The sequence below is a fragment of the Empidonax traillii genome, unplaced genomic scaffold, assembly GCF_003031625.1.
Source record: "Empidonax traillii isolate 1590-97213 ecotype Southwest subspecies unplaced genomic scaffold, ASM303162v1 scaffold45:size3623477, whole genome shotgun sequence".
NCBI lineage: Eukaryota > Metazoa > Chordata > Aves > Passeriformes > Tyrannidae > Empidonax > Empidonax traillii.
Window position 1 is genome coordinate 1,060,597 of NW_020955238.1, and position 26,887 is coordinate 1,087,483.

Consider the following 26,887-nt stretch of genomic DNA (forward strand, 5'->3'; position numbering starts at 1 on the left):
TACTGAAACCGAGCACATTCCTAATACTGATAATAGATAGGTACAGCCTGGTTTCCTGCACACTCTTACTAGTCCTCTGTCTCTGACTCTCATCAGTGCTGTGTACATGACTTTCAGAAAAAAACCTGCAACATTATTAGAAAAAAATATGGTGAGGAAAAACAATCCTTAGTCCTTTAAAAAAAATATGGTGAGGAAAAACAATCCTTAGTCCTTTCCTTTCCTTCCCTCACAGAATCACCTAGTGTGAGGACTGCAGCCCCCCTTCATCCGTACAGCCATCTGTTTTATGATAGTAGCTCTGGATCCATGATGAAGAGCCACAAACAGAGGCTGTGGGGCACTTGTTACATGTTACTGAAGGTAAGTATTTCACTTTGATGAACAGCTTCCTATCTAGAATAACCTTCCCTGAGTTACAGCACTTGACAACAGCAAGTATAGGCACAAAAATTTTTGAAGTCCCTTTACTTTCCATGAGGCAAAATTTATGAATACAATTACAAAGCTGTAAAATCACTCAGTGAGCTCCACACTAAATATTTGTGTAAAAATACTACATAGAAATGCAGGTGTTTTTTTTTCCCCCTAGAAGTTCAAAACCACAATAAAAAGAATTTGTTCTTTTAATTAATTAAAAATAGTGAATACTGGGAAGCCAGGACACAGCATGATAGCTGATGTGGCAGTTGTGTTGTTGGGACTCTAATTATTCTCTGAGGGAAGGAAAATGGGTAGAGATTAAAAGCTATTTTATCCTGTTAATGCTTTTTGTGCTGTAAATTTCGATTAAATCTTTTGCCAGAAATCACCATTGTCTTAGGAAAATATGCTTCTTTTGATCATGGATTCAAATAAAAATATACTATACTTCATGAAGTTAATGTTCAGAAAAAAATAGGAGTCATTTTTAAACTGACTTCGACAACGTTTTCATGCAGCACAAGAAATGCAGGTGTCAGTATCAGTGCCGAGGCAAAGCAGCCACTTTAATACAAGAGGTAAAAATGATACAGTTGTTATTTGCTAAACACGCAAAAGACACTTTAAACCTAGTTTGAAATATTTTTTTTTTTTATTATTTTTTTTTTTTATTTTTTTTTTTCTGTTTTCCAGTTCTGATGAGCTGGTAATAATATCCACTGCACTAAATAGTTAATTCTTATTTAATGAATTATCTCATTTAGAAATGACTTTTGTTTTTTAATTCCTTCCCTCCTTAGTTTACTGTTTCTGTAGATAAGTCACCTTGGCTAATATTATTCAAAGTCTGCTTACCTTGTGAACTGAGTTTCGGGATTCAGTAAGATTTGGACTGTTGAAAACTCAGAGAGAACATCATTTTTAGCATGATGCATTGCACTGCAGTGCAAATTGAAGTTGATCTGATCATAACATGAGCATAACACCTTCCACACCACAGGAGAAAGTATCTAGACTTCATCTTTTTCCTACTGTTTCCAAATCCCTATCAACTGACTAAAAATGTGTCAGATAAATTTGTACCACTTATTTTCCCCTGAGAGGGAGAGAAGCAATTTTATAAGAGTTGGATCACAGTAAGGTATAAGAAGCCTGTGACTTCAAAAGTGATATAAATGTTTAGAGGTTTTGCTCTGGAGTTTTGACATAATTCTGTTTCTTGTTAAGTTCAGGAGATTTTTGCGTGTCAATAGTATTCAGTGGTATACTGTACCATTTGGGAGAAGTGCTAAATCTGATTGTTAAGAGGCTTAATTATTTTAAAATAGCCCACCTTACCTATGATTTGCTGTGGATTGAATGTACATTTCTTTTCTTTGAGTCTGCCTTCTTTGAGGCAACTTTATCACTCATGGTGGGAGCTTAGATTTTATAATGACTATAAATTTATTCCAATTTAAATACTTCTGAAGTATCTACACAAAATCAAGAAAAAAATTTATAATGTTTAAGATATTTTATTTCCTATTTTAAAACTTTTTAATGGTTGGGAAAAAAAATAGCCAGGTCTGGACTGTGGAGTTCAACTTATCTTTCATTCCAAAACTCAGAACACAAGTAAGAAAAATACCAGCTGATATTTAAGCAGAAACATGAGAACTTTTGTCTACAAAATCAAATAGAACATCAAATAGAATGGTGCTCTCACATAAGAGAATTTTGTCGTGTTTTTTCACACCTCCACAAAACACTGTGTGATAAAGACAGAGTAAAGCCATGACACCTCACTTTATTCAAATATGGTTGGGAATAAAGAGACATTTTAGCTAACCAATCTTGCAAAAGATTGTCTTCAGGGTGGTAACAAACACAGTAATGTACTCTACTGTCAGTCACTCTTCTAATATCTTTTTTAGTTCTATGGCATATGACAGGAAACTGAGCATTATTTGAGAGACTGCTGAGCAGTTTAAATTAATATCAGCATAGAAAAGATACAGGGATAAAACGATATATTCCAAATTATCCTTTTATATAGTTCATCCATTCCTTTCCAAGATTCACCTGGGTACAATGTAACAGGTAATGCTTTCCTACACTCAAGTGCTAGATGTAGATTTTGTACTTTATTCAATCTGAACTAAATCGCTCCTGGCCAAAATGAGTTGAACTTAAGAGGGAGCAAATGGGTTTCATTTAGTTAAAGTTGGTCATATTTTTTTGTGATTAATATAATTTCATTGGTATTCTCCACTTTGTCGGAACAGCAAAGCTTTGTGAAGTTGTATTTGTTGCAAAAAACCATCCCTAAGATTTGCCATTGACTCAGTCACTTAAATACAGATCTGAAAAAAAAAAAATTGGTATGTTCCAACTGAAATTACGTAGTTTAACATCTTTTGGTCTTGAAAGTGTTGTCTAAAGAGACCATGGAGAAAAAAGAGTCTAGGCCAATTTAGCGTATAAGTTAAAGAGAGTAGGTCCTTTAATCTCAGGCCTGAGGCCCAGGGAATACACAACACACACCTCCTCAGACAGTGGTTCCATGGTTTTATAATAAGGTCCATCCAAAGCCAGATCTGTCCAACCCATTGTTCTGCCCAGTTCTGTCCCCCAACATGTCACTTCAGGAATTGGGTCTGGGAGCATTTGGGATCCCTTCTTCCTCATCTTCATCTTCTTCACAACACGTTCAGTCCTTGGAGCTTCTCCAAAGTTCTGGGCTTGAAGGCTGCTGTGTCCTGGTCCAGGTCTTTGTTCTTAAACAGACATGTTTTTCTACAATTCTACCTTGAAAGGAAGACTAAACACGCTAATGGAATTTAGAGGTCTTGATATGAAATGGGGTAATATGTGTAACTATTATGATAAGGGTAAGGGATATAATACAACTACATTAAAATCTATATTTATTACACAACTACTTCTAAACACTACAATAGTTAAAAAATCTGAAAACCTCTGAGGGCATCAAAAGCATATTTTAAAATTTGTCATTCATGAAGTAAAAACTTTTGGGAGTCTCACTGTTTCGTTTCAGAGCAGGATTTGAATCCTGTTAGTCAATACTTAAACCACTCTTTAGGCTTGCAAAGCTCTCAGATAGTTTGAGATGAGCAAAGTTCCTCAGGGCCTTCTTTCCTCTACCTGTGGCCAATGGAAATTTGGCAGTGGAGTTTCATAGGACATTGTGAAAGAAATCACCCAGAACCTAAGGGCACAAAGTGAAGATGTAAGCTTGAGTATCATCCTACCGTAGGTCTTTCAACCTCAAGTCCATTTATTTAATTGTTCTGTTGCAGTTTCAAGTTTGAAGAAAAGCAGTAGAGCACTTATCAATTGTGAAACTGGAGAATCAGTAAAATATGAAGTTATTTCATTCCATTTTGAGATTAGTTTCATGGGTCTACCCTTTGGTTTGCTGAACCACATCAGCCTACACATCTTATTCATTTTGGGGATTATTTTGTCAAAAGGCAGAAAGTTAGACAATATATTGAAAATCTGGCCTCAGCATTCTCAGGGATTTTTCAAATATGTTAGGCCTAAGAGATAATGAAAGAGAGAAAGACTAATATTATCTGCCAAAGCTAAAGTACAAGACAGAGAGACACAGCTGAGCTCTCAGCTGCCCTTCTGGTCACACAAGCAAAACACGGCAAGTTATAAGGCATGATTACTTTGTAATAATCAATGTTTGACACCCTCTTCTCCTCATTCTTTTTTTCAGTAGTCAGTGTAGGAGTCATACTGCTTAAATTGTGTACTGTGTGCCTTGCCATTGCGTGAAAATTTATGTAGTTGTTGCTATGGCTGCAGCTTCATCCACTGCATATTTTCAGTTCTCTACAGCTAAAATGCCCTGTGGAGTACAAATTTCCACTGCAATGGTGCAACAAAAACAGCATAAAATATTCTGCTTTTTGATCCAATTTCTATTTCCATGTGTAGAATGTCATATGTATTTTGAAAACCTGGGTACTCTCAGTAACTAAAAAGCCATTTCTTTTTCTGCTGGAGTAATTTGTTAGCCTGCTTTCTCTTTGTTGTGTTGCAGGGGGCAATAGGCGCACATAGGTTTATAGAGACTAACTTGTTTCAGCAACCTTGGTATTGGCTTGTTTTCACTTGGTTTGTAGAGCGCTGTTTTTCCCAGTTTAAACACAATTGTTCCAAACTTTTCTTTCGGTACTGTTAAGTGCCAGGATTTAGCATGTATAACATTGTCTGAGGCATTTGTTCAGCTGTCTGTTGAATCCCCTGAAAGTAATGCTCAGTCTCTATTAATGTCTCGGTCCCTGGAAACCAAAGCCCATTCTCTCCTATAATTAATCTTGCAGGTACTGCCTTGACATTATTGGTTCACCAGCAGAGCAGAACTGTCCCGGCCATCAATAATAATTCAGTACATTAGAACAAGGCCTATATACACAGCCCACAGATGTAGCCAAGTCATGTGCAGGTTCCAGCATTCCTTGCTGACTGGGGAAAGAAGAAAGAAATTTGCAATTGAAAGTGTTTTGGTTGCTAGATAATTTTGCAATACAAAGGTCGTTATGTTACTCATGCTTTGGCTTTATGTTTTTTCTCCAAATGTTGGCACTGTTTGGCACAATGCTTGTGATTGTCTGTTTACTGAATCTTAATACTAAAGCTGTTACAAATTGTCTTTCACAGATGGTGGGAGCTTCTCAGATCAGGAGAGGCAGGGAATTTATTACTCAATATTTCTGTATTACTGATTGGGACGTGAGAAGCATAAGCAATCTGTTCTACTGCAGGGTTTGAGCTCTCCCTCCTCCTTCCCCCAACCCAAAAATTATGGCTAGCTAGAGAAGGGTGTTTTTTTCTCATTTTGTGTAGATAGCAGCTGTGCAATTTCAAGCAGAATGTTTGCTTTGATCTTCCTTCCTTTAATTGAAATCCACAATTATGAGATTTGTTTCTTTTATGTTTGCTAGTTTATTGGTTTAATCTACAAAATGTGCTGCCTTGCTAGTCTTACACAGTTAAAGGCAACAACACAGTTGGGATTTAAATGGGAAACTTGGAGGGGGGTTGCAATCTCTCAGGTATTAGGGGGATAAAACTTCTTTCATCTGATTTTAGATCATTATACATACAGGGTAACAACAAGAACACAAACAATATGTCAACTAATTGTAAAGAATATCCCTGGGTAGACACTCTATGTAAAATAACCACATGAAAAGAAATTTTAATATGGAAGAAAAAATCCTGTTCTGATGGTTTATTTTGGGATTTCTGCTATTTGGAGGCCTTTATTGTAATAGTTTTCATTATAGATGCTTTCCTGGCCTTTCCAATACCAACTCCTACTTATATGAGTTTAGCAAAACATTTTAGAGCAGAGTATTTACAGTTTGATGGAGGCATTGCTAAACTGGCAGATGTAGAAGATATGACAGAATAAGCACCTATGAACCAGAGGAACTGAGAGACCAGATGGACTCAAATTTACAAAGAATTTAACCTTAGGTCTAATTGGGGTGAAAAAACATCAGGAATTGTCCACCTATAAATTTTTTTTCAGCAAAGCTCTTGTAAGAAATCCTCAGAAAGAAAAAAATCCTTTCCTTTAATGTCATTTCCAAGAACTATTTCCTGACAAATTTTGACCAGAAAAAGAATTACTAAACAAATTTTTAAAAACACTTTGTATTTGTAATAACTTCCTTGTCTTGTGAGATAGATGCCTCAGAATAAAATGGTTCCAACTCTGTGATTACCATATACCATGGACTGAATATGAGATTATCCATCAGTATTCTCCAATGTTTCCCAAATTAAGAATGAAGAAAAAGATTTCTGTGAAATCAAGTTCAATTGAATGTCTTTTGCGAGATTGCTAAAAAATGTTGAGAATTTGTTCTCAAACACATGAAGAAAACAAAATCATTAATGAAAGTGTGTTGCAAGTCATGGATCCATTCTGGAGCTTTCCTAATTTACAACAGCTAATAAACTTTCATTAAAAAAAAACCCTTTTGCTCATGTATAGAGATATTTTTTGTCAAACTTGTCAAATGGGAAATCTTATATAGTTAATGTTGAGCAGAGATACATCAAACCTGGACCTGTCTTAAGGCATAGTATGTTGCTCATTGAATTCAATAAAAAAGGACTCAGTCAACTTTAGATCAACTTACAATAAAATGCAAACACAAATCTACGAAATCAGGAGGCTGACCATATGAGCATACCCACTCCATTGGCTTGTAATTCTTATAATGAGTGGGACTGCCAAGACAGGTTCTCCTTCAGTTATAAAAAGTCCACAATGATAACGATGAGCTGTCTTCTCTTGCTAAAATAAATAAACAAATAAATATGGAGGTGTTTTTGCAGTAGTGATAATGAAGACACAGGATTTTCTTTAACAGAAGAGTGGTTGAAGAGGAAGTGCCATATGTTCATTAGTGTAGCCCTATAGCCCCGCACTGCAGCACTGCCATTGCTAAAAGCAGACTAAAGGCTTTGCATTGAGTTTGCAAGACCTCACCTCTGAACGTTTTTTTTTCCTGCCTGTTGCTTTCTATGGGTTTGGTTTAGCTGTAACAAGCACTTTTCTCCTGTTTTGCTTTTCCTTATCTTTTCACGGTACAAGCACAGTTTTATACAGTTAGTAACAAGTAGTTTAAGAAATAAAGGGCTTATTAGTTTAATGACTATGGAGCTCTTGTAGTTCTGTGCGGAGAGAGCGAACTGTAACATTAGTGACATTGTGAAGAATAAGATGATAGGCCTCCTATGGACTAAAGAAGAATCAGGAATGACATAATGTCTGCCCTCCCAAGCCTGACAGAAAAGAATTCTTGTGACAGAGTTCTGCCTCTGATGCCTTCCAGAGCTCTGTGTTACAGACATTTTCTGCCACACTAGGCACATGACTGACATAAAGTGTTGGGGGAAAAAAATATCTGTATCACTCTTTTATGTGACCATAACTTTGTCATAGTCTTATCATCATTAGAACCATTTTTCATTAGAAGTATAGTTATGTCTATATAAAGATCTACAGATCTTTCTGTAGAAATCATGGGTAACTACTGTAAATTTATTAATATTATGAGTGTAAGAAATATAATATATTTTTTACTATAAAAGAGTATCATTTCAATGTTTGTAATAACTGTAAAAAATTTCTCAATATTATTTCTTAAACTTTCACTATCAGAGTAACTTATCCTGACAGGTTTGAGGGTATCGAATCAGAAGTCCAACCTCAGTGTCAGTAAAGAACATTAAATCACTTAATTGCTCGATATGAATCACATCTCTGCCTAGAAATATGTAGAGCTGAGCAGTAACAAATTAGATTTTCTGAATTAAAGACTTAGTCTAGGTACTAAAAAAAGAAATTCAATTAAACAGCCAGACAGAAATCCAATGATTGTTGGGATTTAGTGTTAGACATAATAAATATATATTTAAATGTAAATAAAAATAAAATAAAAAGTAAATTAAAGAAAATTAAATCTTATTTTTAGACTCATAAAATAATGTAGCTTTGAGAAAACATCTCAGATCACCAAGTCCAACCACAAACCCAGGACTGCCAAGACCCCTACTAAACAATGTCCCTAATTGCCATGTCTTTTAAATACCACCAGGGATGGTAACTTAACCACTATCCTTCAGAGTCTATTTCAGCACTTGACAGTCCTTTTAGTGATTTTTTTTTTCCAATCTAAACTGTCCCTGTCACAGCTTGAGACAATTTCCACTCTTCCTATCGCTTGTTGCTTGGGAGAAGAGACTGACCCCTACCTCACCAGTGGCTTTGAAAAGAAATAAGGAACTGTAATAAAGGGTTAGAAATTATTGAGGACTTATCTTCTTAACTGGATGTCAGTTCATATTCATTTAGAGATTGATTGGCATCACTTTATCATTTCACAATATTACAAGCCTAACACTTCCACAGTGGCATTAGATGTCACCATTACAAATTTCAACAGTTGTAAATCTCACTAGACTGGATTAAAAGTACAGAGAATACATTTTTCTAAATTCATGATGGAAAAAAATTAATAGGAACACTTCAGCACTTTACCTGCTGTATTAGTTTAGATTTCAGAGTTCATATTCTACTGACATAATTTGCTATCTAGATAACGATGGTAAACTTACAGAACTGAAAGAAAGTGGGGGGGAAAGACTCCTGGAATAAATATAAATGTATTATTCTGCAAAGTTTTAGGTGTGACCATGGAGAAATTTAACACACAGGGCAATGCAAAAGATACCTGAATTTGGAGGAAGTTATTATGTCCTTGCATATTTATGTGTGTCTCTTTTTTTGGTGTAGAAACCACAGATAGTTTCAAAGGGAGGATATAATCACAAATACTCAGAGCAGAGTTTTATGAATATTGTAGGGGAAAATAATTTACAAATATCCTCACCAAATTGAAAGAAAAAATTCTGACTCTATTTCTCTTCCTTCCCTTTCTCTGTAGCTTTCTTTTTTCTTTCTCCACAGTAAAATGGGGTACAATGAAGAAATGTCTGTGGAATGAAAATGCACATTTTTATCTTCTGCAAAGAAAACAGTCAAACAAGCTGTTCTAGGATGAGTCCAGAATGTAAAATCTCCAGATGTTTTATTCCTCCAATAACTATGGCTTCAAGTAAGTGGTCTCAGCCTTAAAAGCCTGCCAAAACTGCAGTTTGGGTATGGTAATGGTGCAAAAAGTAGTGTAACTGAAATCTCTGCATGTTTTAGAATTAACTTTATCTCAGTTTCTATAGCTGTAAATATAGACAGGCCTCATATAAAAAAAAAATCTGATACTTTAAAAAAGGTATTTTCTACAGCCAGCCAGCAATAGCTAGGATCTCAGGCAGGCTTGTAAGGCTTCTGCTGAAGCTTATGAGGCAGTACTTTCACTGAACGGACTTATCTTTACTAAAAGATATCTTGGCTGCTTAAATGAATGTGGCCATGATGATACTGTATCTCTGCATTACAATGTAATAACTCATGTGCAATTTCATGGTCAAGAAGGTATTGCAAATTAAGCTATGATAGAAAGAATATCAAGTGGAAATAAAGAATATTTAAGAGGAGAAGTCATTTGGTAGTGCTGATACCAAACAGAAACCAAACTAAGCTTGCAAATGTAAGTTATCTACAAGAAACTATTGACTCTCATTCTGCAAAAAGCAAAACTAGGACATGACTAAATTTGAGTACAAAAAAGTAAGCAAACTTTAACTATGAAAATTCCTCTCGTCCTCTATAGAAAAAGAGGTAATGGACTTGATTAACAAGCATAAATACAGCTTTTAAAGTTATCATTAAAGTGAGTCAAAAAAATAAATATATTTGGCACTCTAGAAGGAAAACTATAAAAAGAAACAAAGTACTTCAGGGACTTTTCCACTTTTATAGCAGTGAAAGTGTCACAAATTTTATTATACTCTTAATTTTAGGTTCAAGATTTAAATTTTCTTTTCTACCTATATTCCTTCCCACATGAACTTGTTCTTTCCTTCTTTCTTTCGTTTTTTCCTTCTTAAATATTTATTTATTTATTTGCTAATCAAAACAGGAGAAGAGAACTTGGAAGAAAATGAAAGAAAAAATTACAAGAGAGCAAACAAGAATTATGAAACACAAAGTTTCAGAATTTATTTTTATGTCAATGCAGATATTTTGCAAGCTCACTTCTCAGCACAGAATAAGGAATTATCAAGTTTTGTTCTTGCCACTTTTTGATGATGATCTAGAAATGTGGTGGCAAGAGTAAAGACAGGATACATTTCATCAGTGTTTCCATTTTTCTGCTCTGTTTGTCTGTCTGCTGGGTGCATCAGGTGCACGTAGCTCAGTGTAAATGCATTATCTGTCACTTGGTGTGTTCTAATAGTTGGTCACTTGATTGGGGAGAGAGTGAAGCATCTGTATTTTCTCTATACATATATATTGCAAATGTTATTACAGGATTCTGTCTGACATAATATCTACTTTCTTTTGAAATTATTTCCTCTCTGTCTTAATGGTCTGCTGTAGATTGTAAACTCCTTGAGATTTTATTTCCAACTCTCCCATGTGCTATTGTTTAGTGTTGGTATACTGAAGGAGTGAAGCTTCAAATATGTCACTCCACCATAAATATTCTGATGAGAGAGTGCCTGCTGCATTCTCGTCTGACATGAATTACAGTGGTTCAGGTTAACTCTCTCTTCAGTACACTAAACTGCAGTAAAAATACTCTTTCTGAGCATATTTACTTTCATTAGACTCCTACAGTTATGTCATCGTGAAAATGTTGCTCAAAAAGTTGCATTCTGAATCAGGGAGAAAATTAATAGATGATACTAAGCAGCACTCACTATATTATCACCCTTGGGGGCAGCATTTCCAGAAATGATGCAATGCAGTTTTATGATATGAGGAAGGTAATGTATGCAGATACTGAAGATGTATGTATCAAGTTTTAGCACAACTGTAAATTAAATTAAATTCACCCTGATGGGCAAGGCAAGGAAATATTTTCATTGTAAAATGTAACATCTCTGCATTTTTTGTTTGTATAATTAAAAAAAGGACTTCATGCCTAATTCATATTTTGACCATATTAAAATAGCTCTTATGTTAAGTATGCCAGAGGAGAAATGAGTAAAGCACAATCTTTTTAACCCCACAAAGTATGCCTTACTGAAATTTGGAAAAATCATTTTGCATAAGAGTAAATTTTAAAGTTATTATGAAAGAAATATAACAGGATCAGTGATTGTGTGAATATTAATTATCCTTCAGAAACAGATCAAGAAATCTCCTAACATTACTGTAGATATTTCAGAAATAAGGGAGGGAAACAGATAAAAAGCCATATGTAAGACAAATGGGAACAAATGAATTTTGGAAACCATCATTAGGAATATACAAATTCATCTACTTCTATACTAAGAGAAACTAGTGGATTCTGATATTCTTGATATCAGATATTGTATATATATCAGAAATATCTGATATCTCTTTTACTTAGAAAAAAGGTAATTTATACAAAGTTTGACTGCTTTTTCCAATTATATCAACTTTACAGTAATCTCCTCGCTTCTAACTACGTCCTGGTTTGTTACCAACTTGCTTAAGTGAACAGTAAATATAACTCCTAGTGTTAGACAGCCTGTATAACAGAAAAATGTGCAACCCCAAAGATATCCTCTTAGCATTAAAGAAGTAATATATCCAATAGTAACATCTGATGGGACAGCAAAAAATACCATGCTGGTGTCATTTAGAGTTTATTTATGAACAGCTGATTTCAGATAGGCAGGAATCAGAAAGGTCAAAAATCTTCCTGTATGCAATTTCTGTCCAACAATATTCCTCTAAACATGTGGAAACTGTGGCAGAGGTATTTCATGGAAGAGTAAAACAGCAATAAAATAGGCTGTTGGTTCATGCAATAAAGTAATGCTTTTAAAAAAAAATACAAATATTGAGAATAAAAATGTCTCATATTTGATAATTAAGTTTCTTTGTCTAAATGTAATTTATAACTGACTTTACTGAAATGAATATATTTATTGATTATTCGTTGATATTGGATCAATCTCTCTCAAATGTAGTGTCACAGGGGTTTTTTGAACATTCATTCTCTTTTGGTGACTTTCAGCTCATCCTTCTTCCTTTGATCCCATGGGTAGGTAAGACATGCCCTTGTATTTGAAGACTGGCATTTTCAGATGTAAGAAAACAAAACCAAGACAGCAAAACATAAGTGGCCACATTATTGCTTGAAACCGTGAAAATGTTGTTCCTCTCTTGACTTTTTATGTATTCATAGTCTTAATCTTAGAGACCAAAAAGAGGAATAATTTGGCTTTGAAGTAGACAAAAAAAATTCTCTTTACCACTGAAGAAAAGGTTTTCAGATGAAAAGTGCTATCTCTTGTAGAAATTAGCAGTTTGATAGAATTATTTGAATACAAAATGTGAATTTGCTGTGTATTTAAAAAAAATAGATTTACAAAGAGTAGTATATGCATAGTTTATTTCAGAAAAAAAAAACAGGTCATGAAGGAGTACGAGTTAGAGTGACTCCTGAATTTACTTAGAATATCCAGGAACTTTGAGATGTGTAAAAGAGGGAGGAATCCATATCAAACTAACAAAGACACTACTTTTTGTCAAAAAGTTCCACCTTCATGAATCATTTCTGTTAAATAGGATTTTTTTTTTTTCATACTCCCGTTAGAGTAAAACAGAGCAGGCCCTATTCACTGATCACGTAAACAGAGAATGTGACCAGAGTATTAAACTTTATTATTATAAACTGCCTACTGATGGATAAAGCAAACATCAGAAGCAGAAAACACAAAATAATCTTTTAATTGAGAAAGTATTTTCTCTTTTGATGCTTAGAGTCTGCACTGCACTGTTCTCTTACTATCCCCAAGTGTCGTGACAACCATCTCATTTGTTTTTCATTTAAATAAAGTCTCATTTATTCTTATTCAAATTAAATCTCATTAAATGACTGAGGTGGATTGACATGACAAGAACTTGCATAGCAGCTGATGGTTCACCATTCCATTGCCCTTCTGTTATGTTTGCTAATATTTATCCTCAACCCATAAACACACATAGAGAGAAACAAATATCACAGGGAACCTTTCCACTTTAAAAAAAAACCCAAAAAACCAAAACAACAAGCCCCAAACAAATTATGAAGCCACAAGAGCATTATCTATATTATCTATTAGAGAGTGTTACTACCCAAAAGTTCATGGGTTCATGGAATCACAATAACCTGTAAATCATACACCACAAATAGAATGAGTATTTTATCAGGTTTTCAGATTTAAAAAAAAAAAAAAAGCTTTTCATTTATATTACTGTGTGTGTAAATATATAGCCATATATATTGGCCTTTCTTTGTGTTAGTAGACTTCTCTATCAAATGAAATATTATCTTTAGGAAGTTGACAGGTGAACAAGCGTTATGGCTGAAAATTCAATTCTTGGAGTTTAATTCCCTAGCTGTAAAATAGGTAGAACAATATTTGAAAGAAAAAATTAATTTTATGGACTTACTTATTTTGTGTAGAGAGACCTAAATACATATGCAAATCTCTTTTTAGTATTAATATCCTTTTGAACACTTCAAATATTATTTAAAATTTAAACATTTTGCAACTGAATACAACTCTACCCCTTAGGTATGATAGACATAAGTCTTGCAAAACAAGACCTAGGTGACTTAAAATTTCTCATACAGGTCAGGAACAGACTAGCCCATAAAATAAAAAATGAAAATTTTCCCCTGTTAAATATTAATTAATTAAAAAAATGTTAAGTACCATAAATGCCAACCTAAGCCTACTCTTTGATATCATAAGCTTTGATTACTTTGAAAGAAGATATTTACATATTATATGTTTTCACTAGGTTATGACAAAACAAAATTGTGGAGATCAGTCAAGTGTGAATGCTAAACATATTCATTACATATGTCTGACATTTTGCTTCCATTCAACATTACTCTTTCTTTTTTTTAATTAATTTTTTTGATACAAAGTTAAATTCAAGTCCACTCTAGTAGTGAAATGAATGCATTTGGTATCAGTTGCATTAGAAGCAAACATGACTTGAAAATTTCAGATGCAACTGAGAAGAATCTTTACTTACTATAGAAATACCTCAAATTTCATAAGAAATAAAGAAAAATTATACCACTTCATACATCCTTCACAACCACTTCTAGAATTTTGTGTGCAGTTCAGACTTCTCTGTCTCAAAGGAAATGGCAGAATAAATAAAAAAAACCAAAACATAAAAAGAAGATATATGAGGAAAATCAAGGCTTCTGTGTAAGGAGTATCAAAACAGTGTTGAAAATATGATTTTCAATATTAAAAAAAATGTGCAAGGAAAGAATATTGTAGAGTTTTATAGAGTAATAAATGGCATAGAGACACTGGATGTGGATTTACTATTTGTTATGTCCTTCTAGTACAAAGACATGGGGAAATGCATGAAGTTAAAGTTCAAAAGGGAGTTTCAAAGTAATCAACCATTGTACAGGAAAAAAAGAAGCAGTAGAATACCTTACTGCAGTTTGCTGTAGTAATAACTCCATGAATTTAGAAGGTGTCTGGACAAGTTTCTGAAAGAAGAATAATTCTATGACTGCTATGAATATACACTGTAATTCTGGTCTTATCACCTTCATGGTGTTAATCAGTTAAGCATTTTAAAATGTAACATGATGATAGACATTGAGACTTGATAATGGCCTGAGACCCCAGCAGTTTAAAACCTTAGAATAATATACATTACCATTCATAGTCTCTTAAATCATAGAATATCCTGAGTTGAAAGGGGCACACAAGGATCATTGAAGTCCAAGTCCTGGCCCTGCACAGGATTACCACATGAATCACACCATCTGTCAGGCTTGGTGTTCTGACCACTTTTCTGGGGAGCCTGTTCAAGTGTCCAAACACCTTCTAAGTAAAGATCTTTTTCCTAATATCTAACCTAAATGTCTCCTGAGACAACTTCAGGACATTCTCTAGTGTCCTGTCACCGGTCACCAGAGAGAGAAGAACAATGTCTGTCTTTCTGCTTCCCCTCTCAAGCAAATTGGTTCCCCTCAGTCTCCTCTTCTCCAGGATGAACAAATCAAGTAACTTCAGCTGCTACTCATATGGTTTCTCATCAAGACCCTTTACCATCTTCACTGCCCTCCTTTGGACGCTTTCTAATAGCTTAATATCTTTCTTGTGCTGTTGTGCCAAAACTGCACATAGGACTTGAAGTGAGGTCACTATAGCAGAGTGGAGTGGGATTAATCCTTGAGTTAACTTTCCAGTATTTGAATTATTATATGCCCTAATATCTGCCAGGAATGGTCGAGCTTAGTATTGCCCTTGAATTCTAACTACCAACATTCAAAACAGAGGCTAATGTCAAAATGGACAATACTGCAGTAAAGGCATGCCAGGTGGGATGCTGCTATATTTAATTAAAAACACTGAAAGGCCTGAAATAGAAACTAGTTCACCATTACAGCCAGAATAAAATATACTGTGTCTAATCAAAGTCTGCAGTATACAGTCACAATTTTCAGTTGTTCTATAAAGAATTCAGGGCAATTATATTTAATCATCCATGTACTTGATGCTTACTGCAGTTTGGTTCAAATGTATTTCACAGTCTGTCAAATAAAAGTGACTTTAAAATTACACAGTAAATAACAATCGCAGAATCAACAAAAGAGGAAAAGGTACATGAGCAGTCAAATCTGTAATTTTTTCATTTATTGCATCATTAATTAAAATAAAGAAAAATAAAGAAAACCTACAAGAAAAGGAACACACCAGTTACACTTTTAATTGCTCACTCTGTTATGGATTTAGTAATTAAAAATGGCTGGTTTATTAACTAAAAATTAAAATCAAACAGAACAAAATTACTAGGATGGAACTCAATAATCATTCCTGTAAAAGTTCTTATTCTTGCTGATGAACCTTATTCTTATTCTTATCCTTAAGGTGAATATGTAACACAAAATCCGTGCAGCTTCAGGAAGTTCTATAGCTAGGATTCTCAAATAATAATATTTCCAAAAGTAAAAATAATTTTGAGAAGTATCAATGTTTAGTTTCAAGATCATTATAGATGATACATGTGAGAGTTAAAACTGCAAATATTTTTCCACACTATTATTCACACTACAAAAAGAATTCCTATTATTTTTTAACAACATTAAAAGGAAAAGTTAGTGTTTTTTTCTTCCACTATTTTCTGTGGACTGAGGCTATCTGATTATCTTCCATTCCTCTTATGCTAAGTGCTCTATTACATGACTTTTATGAACGCTTACTGCATTTGGTTAATTCTGGGATCCTAGCAACAGTCCACTTCGTAACGTGCAATATCTTTTTTTAAAACAAAAATTTTTAATTGTGGAAAGCATATAAAAATGCATGTCATCACTGATTAGAATTCAAATATTTAATGATACAGATAATTTTTTTCTAGTTATTTGATAGTTTTTTTCCTTCTGAAATTCTTTAACCATATTACTTAAAGTGTGGGTTCAACTTGTCCTTCTACTGATTTGCAGGAGAGGTGATTATTTCAAACCAATTGGCAAACTATTTTTCAGTTTAAACTTTTAGAAACTTTTGATATTGAGGAGGTTGATAGAGAACAGCTAGAATGCTCAGGAGTTGTTAGAGAATTGACATCAGCCTCAAAATAGCAGACTGTGTGGAGGTGTATTAAACCAAAGAAGCAGTTAACTACGGCAGGACGAATTACAGTAGTTGAGCAACTGACCGAAGAACAAAACTTCCATTCTGTCCTGAGGTTATTTTTTTTACATGAATGTTGGGATAAGCTTCAATAATAATGAAAAAAATAATTTCCTTTTAAAAAATTTGGGGAAATATTGCTTTGCTTTTACTGAATTTTTAGTAGATAATTTTTATATTTTCCATGCATCACATGCATGAGTAATGGGATTCTTTTGACACTTAGATTTTAGTTTTCTATTCAATTACACATTATAGTCAAACTAATTTCAGAAATTCTTAGATCAATCTGCTGCCAACGTGACAAGCCCACAAATATCAGTGAAGTTATCATCTTTACTACATCCATATGTGTTGACTCACCTTTTGGAATGCAGATTTTTTTACTTCTGTATTATTTGACATATTGTAGGGTTTTTCTAATGTTGTATTTGGAGATATGCATTTTTATAGCTCTCTGTGTTTTTCATAATATATTTGGTAAGACACATTAATCAAGAGACATTGGTCACAATGAAAGAAAATGATGTAGGATCAAAGAAAAACATAGTCCTCTAGTTGAAGATATGAGCTTGAGAGAAGTATCATTTATTCATTAGAAAACAATCATGTCTTTAAAAAACTACTTGACTGCATGTCTTCTGTGTTTCTAAAGTAGGCATTGTCATATTTTTTGTTTGACCTCAGTGAAATGTTTTGATTTACCCAAATACTTCAACATGTATTATTCATACATACTCATTTCCTTGTGTATGTACACACATTAGGCCATGCAGTTCACATCCCTGACATATAAGAGAAGCTAACAAGTTGATCAAGACTGTAGACAATTTGAGGTAATAAATTTGAGACATCCTTTACTAGAATTTGAGAGATGAACGCAAGTATATCACACAGTGCACAGGGAGCTCAGATGAAAGTGTAGTAAGAGTAGGTAAGGTCTGGGAAAATAAAGACCTCAGTAAGAATATAATGGTAAAATTTCCTGCAGAAATAGAAAGAAGGGGGGAGGAACACATGGAATTCGATTCAGAAAAATCTATCTGTTTCTCAGATCTGAGAAATAATGAATAAGAAATAAAGTATATATTTGATCCACAGCTACCAAGCAGACCAGAAAGCCCATCTGAAATATCCCTAGAATGAAAGTTAAGACCAAGTGATTATGTGATGGGTAAACTAAGAAACACTAACTGGAAATACTTCCTTTTACTGAAGAGAGAAAAATAAAACCTGTCCAGCTAAAATATGGTTGATAAGAATGCATTTTCTAAGGCTTGAGCGGGTAAGTATTTATATGCAGAAGAAAATCTGAAAGGCAGCACCACAGCCAAGATGATTCCTCTAGATTTTGTACTGAAAAGATAAATAAAATTGAGTTCTCAGAGGAGAATTGTTGCTCACCTCTCTTCCACACAACAAAATAAAACTCCTTTCAAAGTGTAAACATTCAATGAGTTTTACAGACCTGTTTGTATAGTATAGGGTCTGTTATTGTTAGAAACTTTACTTCCCTGAATTAGTTCTTTATATTCAACACTTCTGAAAAGTTATTTTGGAGATAGTTAATGTATCCAAATTTCCCCTCCAGGGAAAAAGGCATGTTCCCACCCCCTCAGGGTCCATTTTATCCTCTCTGTTTCTCCTCCACCTTCCCAAGACCTCTGTGCCTGTCTTTTAGGGCTCCTACCTCTCTCCACTCACAGATCAGACAGAAAGGCTGAGAACTTCTCTTGCTATGTTGGGGGGGAAAGCATTGAAACTGCCTTTGAGTTATCATTTAGGCAGAAAGCTTTCCTAGCAATAACTGAGTTCCTAACTTTCCGTTACAAATTCTTCAGAAATTGTACAGAAATTCTTCAGAAATTTTGCTCTACAACAGCAAAAACATAGATGAACTATAGCTTAACATTATAAATCTGTGTAGTTAATTTTCATATCCATATATTGTTTATTAAGGCTATTACTAGAATAAGACATTTCAAAGTCTATTGGAAAATGAACCTGATTGAATGCCAAGCTTGCAGTACTCTTTCCCCTAGAGTTGCAGTCTGATTCAGCTGACTGCCTGAATGAACATATTCCCTCTGAGCAAGTGACCTGTATCTAATAGCAATGTTATTAACCACAGGGGCTACTTGTAAAGAGTGTTATGTGTTCTACTTTTCCAGTCTGAATCTTTGTCTTTTTTTCTCCTCTGCAGTACTCCCTTGGTCAAGCAGAACAAGTCTAGAGCAGTATGATATTTAGTGACTTTTTTCACATGCTTGAAACTGGGAAAGGGAACATCTTTCAGTCTGTCATACAGCAAAAATACCCCCAAATCAAAATAGTTTATCCTACTTGGAGAGCATGGCAAAAATATCTGAGGTTATAACATTCTGAGGTTATAACATTCTGAGGTTACACAAGAATGTGGTCAGCAGAAATATCTCTATAACTCACAATTTGAGAAGTAAGCACTGTAGGTACTTTTATGTAAAGGCCATTTTGAAACAGCTGGTTTCTGACACTTCAGCATTCTAATGGTGATTTTTAAATGTCCTTTATTCTAGAGTGATATTTCTGTGATTTGATGCACTGACACACATTTTAATGTGAGTTGTCCTCTAGAGAACTTCCTAAGCTATGCATAGCAAATGGGCCACTTTCGGGTCATCATACTACTATATAATACTACTGTATTATCAAAAATTTGATAAGCAATGTAAGATACCTAAGCCACTTCTTCTGCTGCTAAGTGTGTTGCTGTTCCTATTCTTTTTACACTGTAACTATTTTTCTGAACAGACTGAAAGGGCTTACACAAACTTTTCCTGATGTTCCTAAACTTGTAAATTTCTTTGGTTTTGTTCAATACATTATTGAGTGTTCTAAACAAGAAATGAAAATTGCAATTTCATTCTATTACAAAGTAATTAGCAACCAATAATATATTTCAACAAAAACACAAATAGGTTTTTACTATTTATTTTTGATAAATATTTAGCATTGTAATACAAACTGTGAATGAAACAAGTCACAGAGACATTTTTTCTCATGGGAAATCAGAATATAAAATAATTATCCAGACCAAAAACAACCTTCAATTTTTTGAGCCTGAGTGTTGTTCAGTATTTCATGAAAATTGGGCCTACCTTCATGTCTGTTGACATATAATTTGTATAAACAGGCTTCCCCTTATGTCGTTTGTATGGATAATTATCCAAATGTCATACACAATCACAGTACATGCAAAAATAAAACAGAAATGTTTTTTCATATTCGGTTGTATATTAAAAGCTTTTCAATAACATAATTTCTATTATTTAAAATAAATACTTGTGTTTGAACTTACATTAATAGACCATGAGGAAGGGCTGATGTATTCACTGATTTTAATGTACTGCAGTTTTCACAATGAAATGGCATCAAACTAGGAATCCAGGTTAGTTTTGTTGTTAAACTCATTTTCAGACAGACAGGGCAAAAACTGTGCGTGTACTTGATCAAATAATAGATATTTAAATATCTTCTCTGGCAATTTTTGAAGTGAATTATTATTGAGATAATTACTCTCTCTTCTCAAAGAAAAACACAATTAAGTTCTAAAGTAGTGAAATGTTTTGTTTCATCAAACTAATATTTCAGGCAACTAAAGAAGAATCTGTCAGGCAACTTCAAGAGTTAAGCTGGAACTTGGAAATTCTCTCAATCTTATAAATGAACTTCATTTCTGTTATTTACAAAGCATCAGATGTATTTTTCTCTCATCCATGCACAAACCAGATATGCCAGCAAAGTAATATGTTTTTTTGAGCTTAAAAGAGAGAAATCCTACCATACAAAATATAAACATAGAGACAGAAAATTCTGGTGAAGGAAACGTTTGCATTGCTTAGGAGTGCTTCTGGACTCAACCTCAGGTTGCTATTCTGGTGAAAGTATCTGTAAGAACTTGAATGACCTTGCAAAAGTCATAATATCTGGTTCAAATAAGATCAACCCATAGGAAAATAGTTATGATGTATAAAGTATATTAAAGCTATAAACAAATAACTTCCTTTAAATAACAAGATCTAAAGATAGTCTTAATGTGATTCAGTTACAAATGCCAATAAAATAAAATACCTCTCGAAGAAGATGTGCTTCAAGGTCTTTTCACCCTTAATGTATCCAGGGGATTTTGAACCCAACATTATCATGATCTATATGAGTACTGGAATTTTATGAAATGCTGTTATTTAACAATATATCTTGGCAGATATTATTATGTCTATATATTTTTATTCCAATTCACAAATCTCTGTTTTCTGTGTAATTTACCTTCACAGTTTGAATGTCTTATCAGATCTTACAAATTCATCCTTGCTATTTTTTTGTTCCCATCCTCTTTAATCCCTACAAATATATTTTTTTTAAAAAAGCAGTAAATAATATCTAAATATTTAAATTTTAAACATAATTTCAATGTGTTCTTTATATGTTTTTAGGGGCATGATATTTTATATTTATTGTTGTCTGAGAATTTTGTCAAGATCACATTTATAAGAAACACAGTAGTCATTATTCTAGATCTATTCAGTTGCAGAAATGAATCTATTTGAGTGTTTGCATGTCACTGCTGTCACCTTGCAGTTGTCTGAATCATTGATGCAGGCCTTTAAACTGACAAATTATAAAAATGAGGTAGAAAATGCATATCAAATTTAGAACAGCCATAAAACGCATGTAGAAATGTTTCTCTTTCAAACTTTTCTAGAATCAAAGGATTTTACATTCATGAAATTTGTATCAGGCAAGTTTTACAAACAACTGATCTCCTTCAGCATCCACAAAATTCTTTGGAATCAGAATCCAAAACACAGTCTGTAAGATACTAAAAACAGAAAAGGCTTTGAAGAGTTTTGAGTTTAGAAATTTTTCCCCTGTAAAGAGGCTCAGTCAGTTTCTAGGCAACGTAGCTTTTCTAAATCCCTTTCATGCTCTTTACAGGATCCCATCAAGTGACCCTGCTAGAAGAGTCTGGTTAGAGCAGCCACAGGTACCATAATGATTTCTGCCTGCCAGGCTTCTTTATTATTCAAGGTTCTTGCAGGATGTCTGCTGTATAACCTAACAAGCCCCCACAGGAGACAATATCTTAGTTGATTCCCCTGGCAGCCAATGTCTTTGCTAGGACTGAAGAAAGTGACTTACTGGCAACTTGTTTGCCTCTCTTCCTCTTTCACATCACTGCTTGCATTTGCGTGAACACACACAAACCCTGACAGAGACCAGACACCCTGATCTTCTCTTTGAACCTCTTCCTTCAGTGCCTAATGCTGGTTTACTGTCATTACTAGGGGATTCAGCTGATAGCACTGTCTGGCTATAGCTGTAGATAGGATACCTAATCTACAAAGACAAAGAAAGAAACTGTACTTTAATTAATTTCTTATTACAATTCACCAGTGAAATTGCTTTGGTCACTGTAATGACTCCTCAGAAATGGTATTACTTTATAAACACAATCTGTTGCAGAACTGAAAACTTGATTTATGGCATCCATCAGTCCTACCTAATGGCCTTACATAGTATATTGTACATCCTTGACAAGCAATTAGATGTTTATGAAGACACTTGTTGCTTATAATTATAATCCTGCTAATTTCCTCATTCCCAAAAGCAACATTAGTGTTTGCTAATGAACTGCAGATTAATTTGCTCTGAATTAATTTCTACCCCCACTCTGCCCCCCCTCCCCATGCATACAGATTGCACTAATTTTGCTTTGGGGACGTTAAAAGGATTTTTGTTTGACAATAGATTCTAATGGCCTGTGTTATTATTTAAGAATTTGGTTTACCTTAATTTGAATTTAATTATTCATCAATGTTCTGAATTAGAGCTGAGAGATAATGTGTTAAAAAAAATATAGATAAATTTCACAGATCAATAAAATAAATTGAACAGATAATACAGTAAAAGTTGCTCAAAGTGTTTCCATTTTCTCGGGGGCATCTAATGACATGAATCTGGTAAACTGAAACAAGCTTGAGGGTCTGAGTTCAGTCCATAATGGTTTAATGGCCATAGTGTTTAAGTATCAAACGCAATAATAACACATTTTCTCTCAGAAGACTAATTTTATACCTGCTGATTCCATTGACCTCTGCAATGTCTTCTTAAAAACCAAATTATCTTAACAGTGACCCTCCTTTTGCTTTGCACTTGGAACACCTGCTTTTCTTTTTCTTTTTCATCTAAATCTATGCAATATCTGACTTAACTACAAGTAACTAGAATTCACTACCTAGGTTATACAAACAAGTTTGAAAATTCAGGGTTTAAAATAACAGATTCTTGCTTCTAAACTTTGTATCAGCTGCCAACCTCACACAGTAATCCTTGATTCATGCTGCATGAAACCTTTCATTCTCTGCCAGCAGCTGCTTGCTAAGCTATTCCTGCTCTCCCCTTGTTTCCTTGGCAGATCATGTGTTAAAGGAAGTACTAACTGGAATATGTGCTACCTGCAGGTGTTCCAAGTAGGGCAAGCAGACACTCAGCGGACTGAGATAGGATGAACTTCTTCTTCTTCTGTGTTACTTGTAAATAACATAATGAAGGCAATGTATGTACTGCTTCGATAAAAGCATTAGGTATGCTGACACCCTCTGCTCCTGTTTGGTACTGGTTGTTTTTAAAACCAAATGTGGTTTTTGCTGTTTAGTTACATTAAGTAAGGAAAGGTGGATTCAATGTGTTTTTAAAAAACCCAAGTACATAAACTGTGAACCTATTGTACTGGCCAGTCTTCGCGAACGAAGAACCAGGGAAGGTCTTTACACCTTCCAGCCTGCGCATTGGATTTTTTAGGTGAGACACAGTGTGCGCGGAACTGAGCCCACCCTTTAATCCTGAGGTTCATCTGCCGGGGCCAAGCACGCTTGGACGGTGGAAGTGAGGTCCTCAGGACATAGATGGATTGCCTTACGGGCTAACGAGCTGCATCTGCCCAGGGAGGGGCCCTGACCGGGAATCGAACCCGGGTCTCTGCAGTGATAGTGCAGTGCCTTTCCTCTAGACCACCAGGGGCTCCCTTTGAACCTATTGTAATCCTGAGGGAATTCACATCCTGTCTACTAATTTAATATAATTAAACAAAAACATTTGTCTTAGTGATTCCTAATTCTGATTCTCCTGTGGTAAATTCAAGAATTTGGGCCATAAGGGTCAGATTTTGAAAACAATTCAGTTTTCACTTATGAGCTAAATTAAGAGGCCAGATTTGCAAGTGCTCACTGTGCAGCGGAATGATCTGTACTGAATTCTACTGAAAATGAAGCTCCCATACAGATACTCCAAAAAGTGTACTGAGAATAAAGAGGTCAGAAGATGGTTTGTTAGTGTCTTTGTCTTAAATAAGGCCTCAGCTGTTACTTTGGATGGTTTAGTTATTTGTGCATCATGAAATGGAATAATTTGATGATAGCCAAGAGGGAAAAAAAATATATCTGAAGTTAAAGTTCCTATTATTCATATATTTTAAAGGTGGAACACATGATATCCATAACCTTTCATTTGGATTGTTTTTAACCTTGAATTAATCAAATCTTTGGATTTGAAGTTGGCTTGGAGTATCGTAAGATTTAATTAATTGTTGTCTGAAATAATTTAATTGCATTTTTATGCTCTGCCTCTGAAATGATCCAGACAATACTTGTTTGTCTTTTTTAATATGTAAAATAAAATAATTTATTATATGCTGGTCTGAAATTGCATCCATCCTGAAATATTTAGATTTCTTGGTCCTAAGCTTTGTATCCGAAATTACTTCTTTCATAGAAATAAAAGATTATCACAGTCACAAGGAGTACTGACACATATTTAGGTTTAAACAAAAAGAGCTATACAATACTACTCATTGACAATGACATATTTTGTGAAGAAAAATCTATAAACCTCATTAAATATTCAAAACACTCTGGGCAGTTATTCTTGCAAACTTTTTAGACTTTTTGGAATTTACATGAACTATTAAAATTTAATTTTAGTCAATTAAATTGAGTCTTAAGTAAGTGAAGATCCAGTTGAATGGAAAACATATTGTAACCTACAGGCAAAGTCAGAAGAAAAATCTGAATTTAACATTTTTATCTGCATAGGAGACATACCAAAACATACAAATAGATCTCTTCAGTATCGGCACAGTCCCATAACTGAATATGCAAGGGGTGAGATGTATGTTTTTTACTTTCTAAAAACATATAACAAAAAAAATAATTTTCAAAGTTTTCCATTATGATGTGTACAATATAAGTGATGGAAAAATGGGTCCTAAACTAATCACACATTCATATAAACATCTGGAATATATAGTCACTGTGATAGTGGCTGGTTTTGATTTGGGTTTTTTGTTTTGTTTGGTTTGGATTTTTTTTTAATGAAAGCATGGGGAAAAAATAAAATAAATAAACAAAAGTTTAGATCTTTGTAGGAGACTTACCTTTCTCTGTAACAACTGATAGAAATGCTACAGACGTCACGGAATAATGTGTGAGGCATCTTGTATGTAAGCTGAGCTATCTTTGCATCATATGCTTCTGATGGGGTTGTTTTATCCTCAGTGATTTTTTTTTAATTAGTTTTGCCTGCAGGGAGCATAGCCACCCTCACTGTGCAGGAGGTGAACATTTTACTATGTGCCTGAAATTTGAAAGTGGTGAGTCACCACCCTTCACAAGTTTTTATAACATAATTTCTCAGTGGCAAGTGTATGGAAAAAGTTCAAAGAGGGGTGTTGAAGTATTACAGATTCTCTGAATTAGCACACAAGAAAACAAAGAAAAAAAATTCAAGTTACTTATTTTAAGGGAAAGTTCAGAATGAACTCTTATAAATAAGTTAGTTAATTCATAGAATTTTCAGTCCCTAGAGGAAGATGCTGTAATCTTGATTATGCAAAATTATTCTGAAATTTTGTTAAAAATGTTTTTCTTTCCTGAGATTCATGGTGTTAGACTATGAAGTAGATTTCATACCCATAGTTGTTTTCAGGTCACTGAATAACATTAAGTTTCTAACCGGTAGTTACATGGATATCAATTTACACTGGAAAGATAACTATTAATTCAACTTTCCCTTTCCCCAATGTGACAAGAGACTGCTCTTATCTATAGGTAAATATTCATAAGTTTTCCTATTTTACCCAGTTTTGACTGAGAATTGCTGTATTTACCTGGAGAGAAAAAGTATGTTTTGGATTCACAAGGAACAAATTCTACTGATTTGGTGTATTGATTGTTATCAATTTTGTTGTTATTCCATAGTTTATAGTTTATGGGTATTTTTGTTCCAAATGTCCTCTTTGGAAATGTCCTTAAATATATTGTGTTTAAAGGAAACAAGAAGAAAATGAGCAAAGGATTCAGTGAACATTTTTGCATCTACTCTGTATCTCACTTTTCAAATAGTCAAATAAAAAAAAAAAATCCACCAATAAACAAAAGACAGCAACACCTTAATTAGTAGGTTCTTCAAATTCAATGTAGCTTTACCAAACAGGGCTTACAAACAGTATAGTGCAATTATAGTGAGTGGCATAATCTTGCTCAAAAAAGGCAGAGATTCTTTTATTTTGTTTAGGGAAGGCACGATGAACTTATAACCACAATACACCATCATAAGCATCTTTAAAAGGGCATTTGAGTGTTTCTGGCTACAGATTTCTCCTGGGAAGAACCAAGTTGGGTGTCTTTACCACAACAATTAGACATGATGAAATGCAGTAATGACAAACTATATTTCAAATTTATGGGTTATAATTAATCAGTTGTGACTCATAAGATTAAAGTGTAGCTACAAAATACAGGTGACTCAGTCGTTTTAGATGTTTTAACACTTAGTAATATCTGCAGTCCTGAAGGAGATTTTCAGGTTTCTACATAGAAGATTTACAGAAGCCAGCAATTTGAATACAGAATTACCTGTCTTCAAGGACTGAGACTTTAGTCTGCTTAGAAGCTCAGAGGACTCAGCCTGGCCTCACTTCTTATCCATGAAGAAGGTCCTTAAGCATGGTCATCTATTTAGCACATAACAACAAAACACAACTTCCTAGTACTGTATTTTACCCACTATCCTGTGCTTAGGATGACGACTTGAAAGGTGAGGCAGATCATTTTAAAGTCCCTCATCTATT

The 26,887-nt window shown here is 34.2% G+C and overlaps 1 non-coding gene across 1 annotated transcript; it reads right to left on the reverse strand.

Moving 5' to 3' along the window:
* Window positions 1–23,710: 23,710 nt before the first annotated feature.
* Window positions 23,711–23,781, reverse strand: TRNAD-AUC. Its single transcript has one exon. It is a non-coding gene; the product is annotated as a tRNA-Asp (tRNA).
* Between the last annotated feature and the right edge of the window lie 3,106 nt (window positions 23,782–26,887).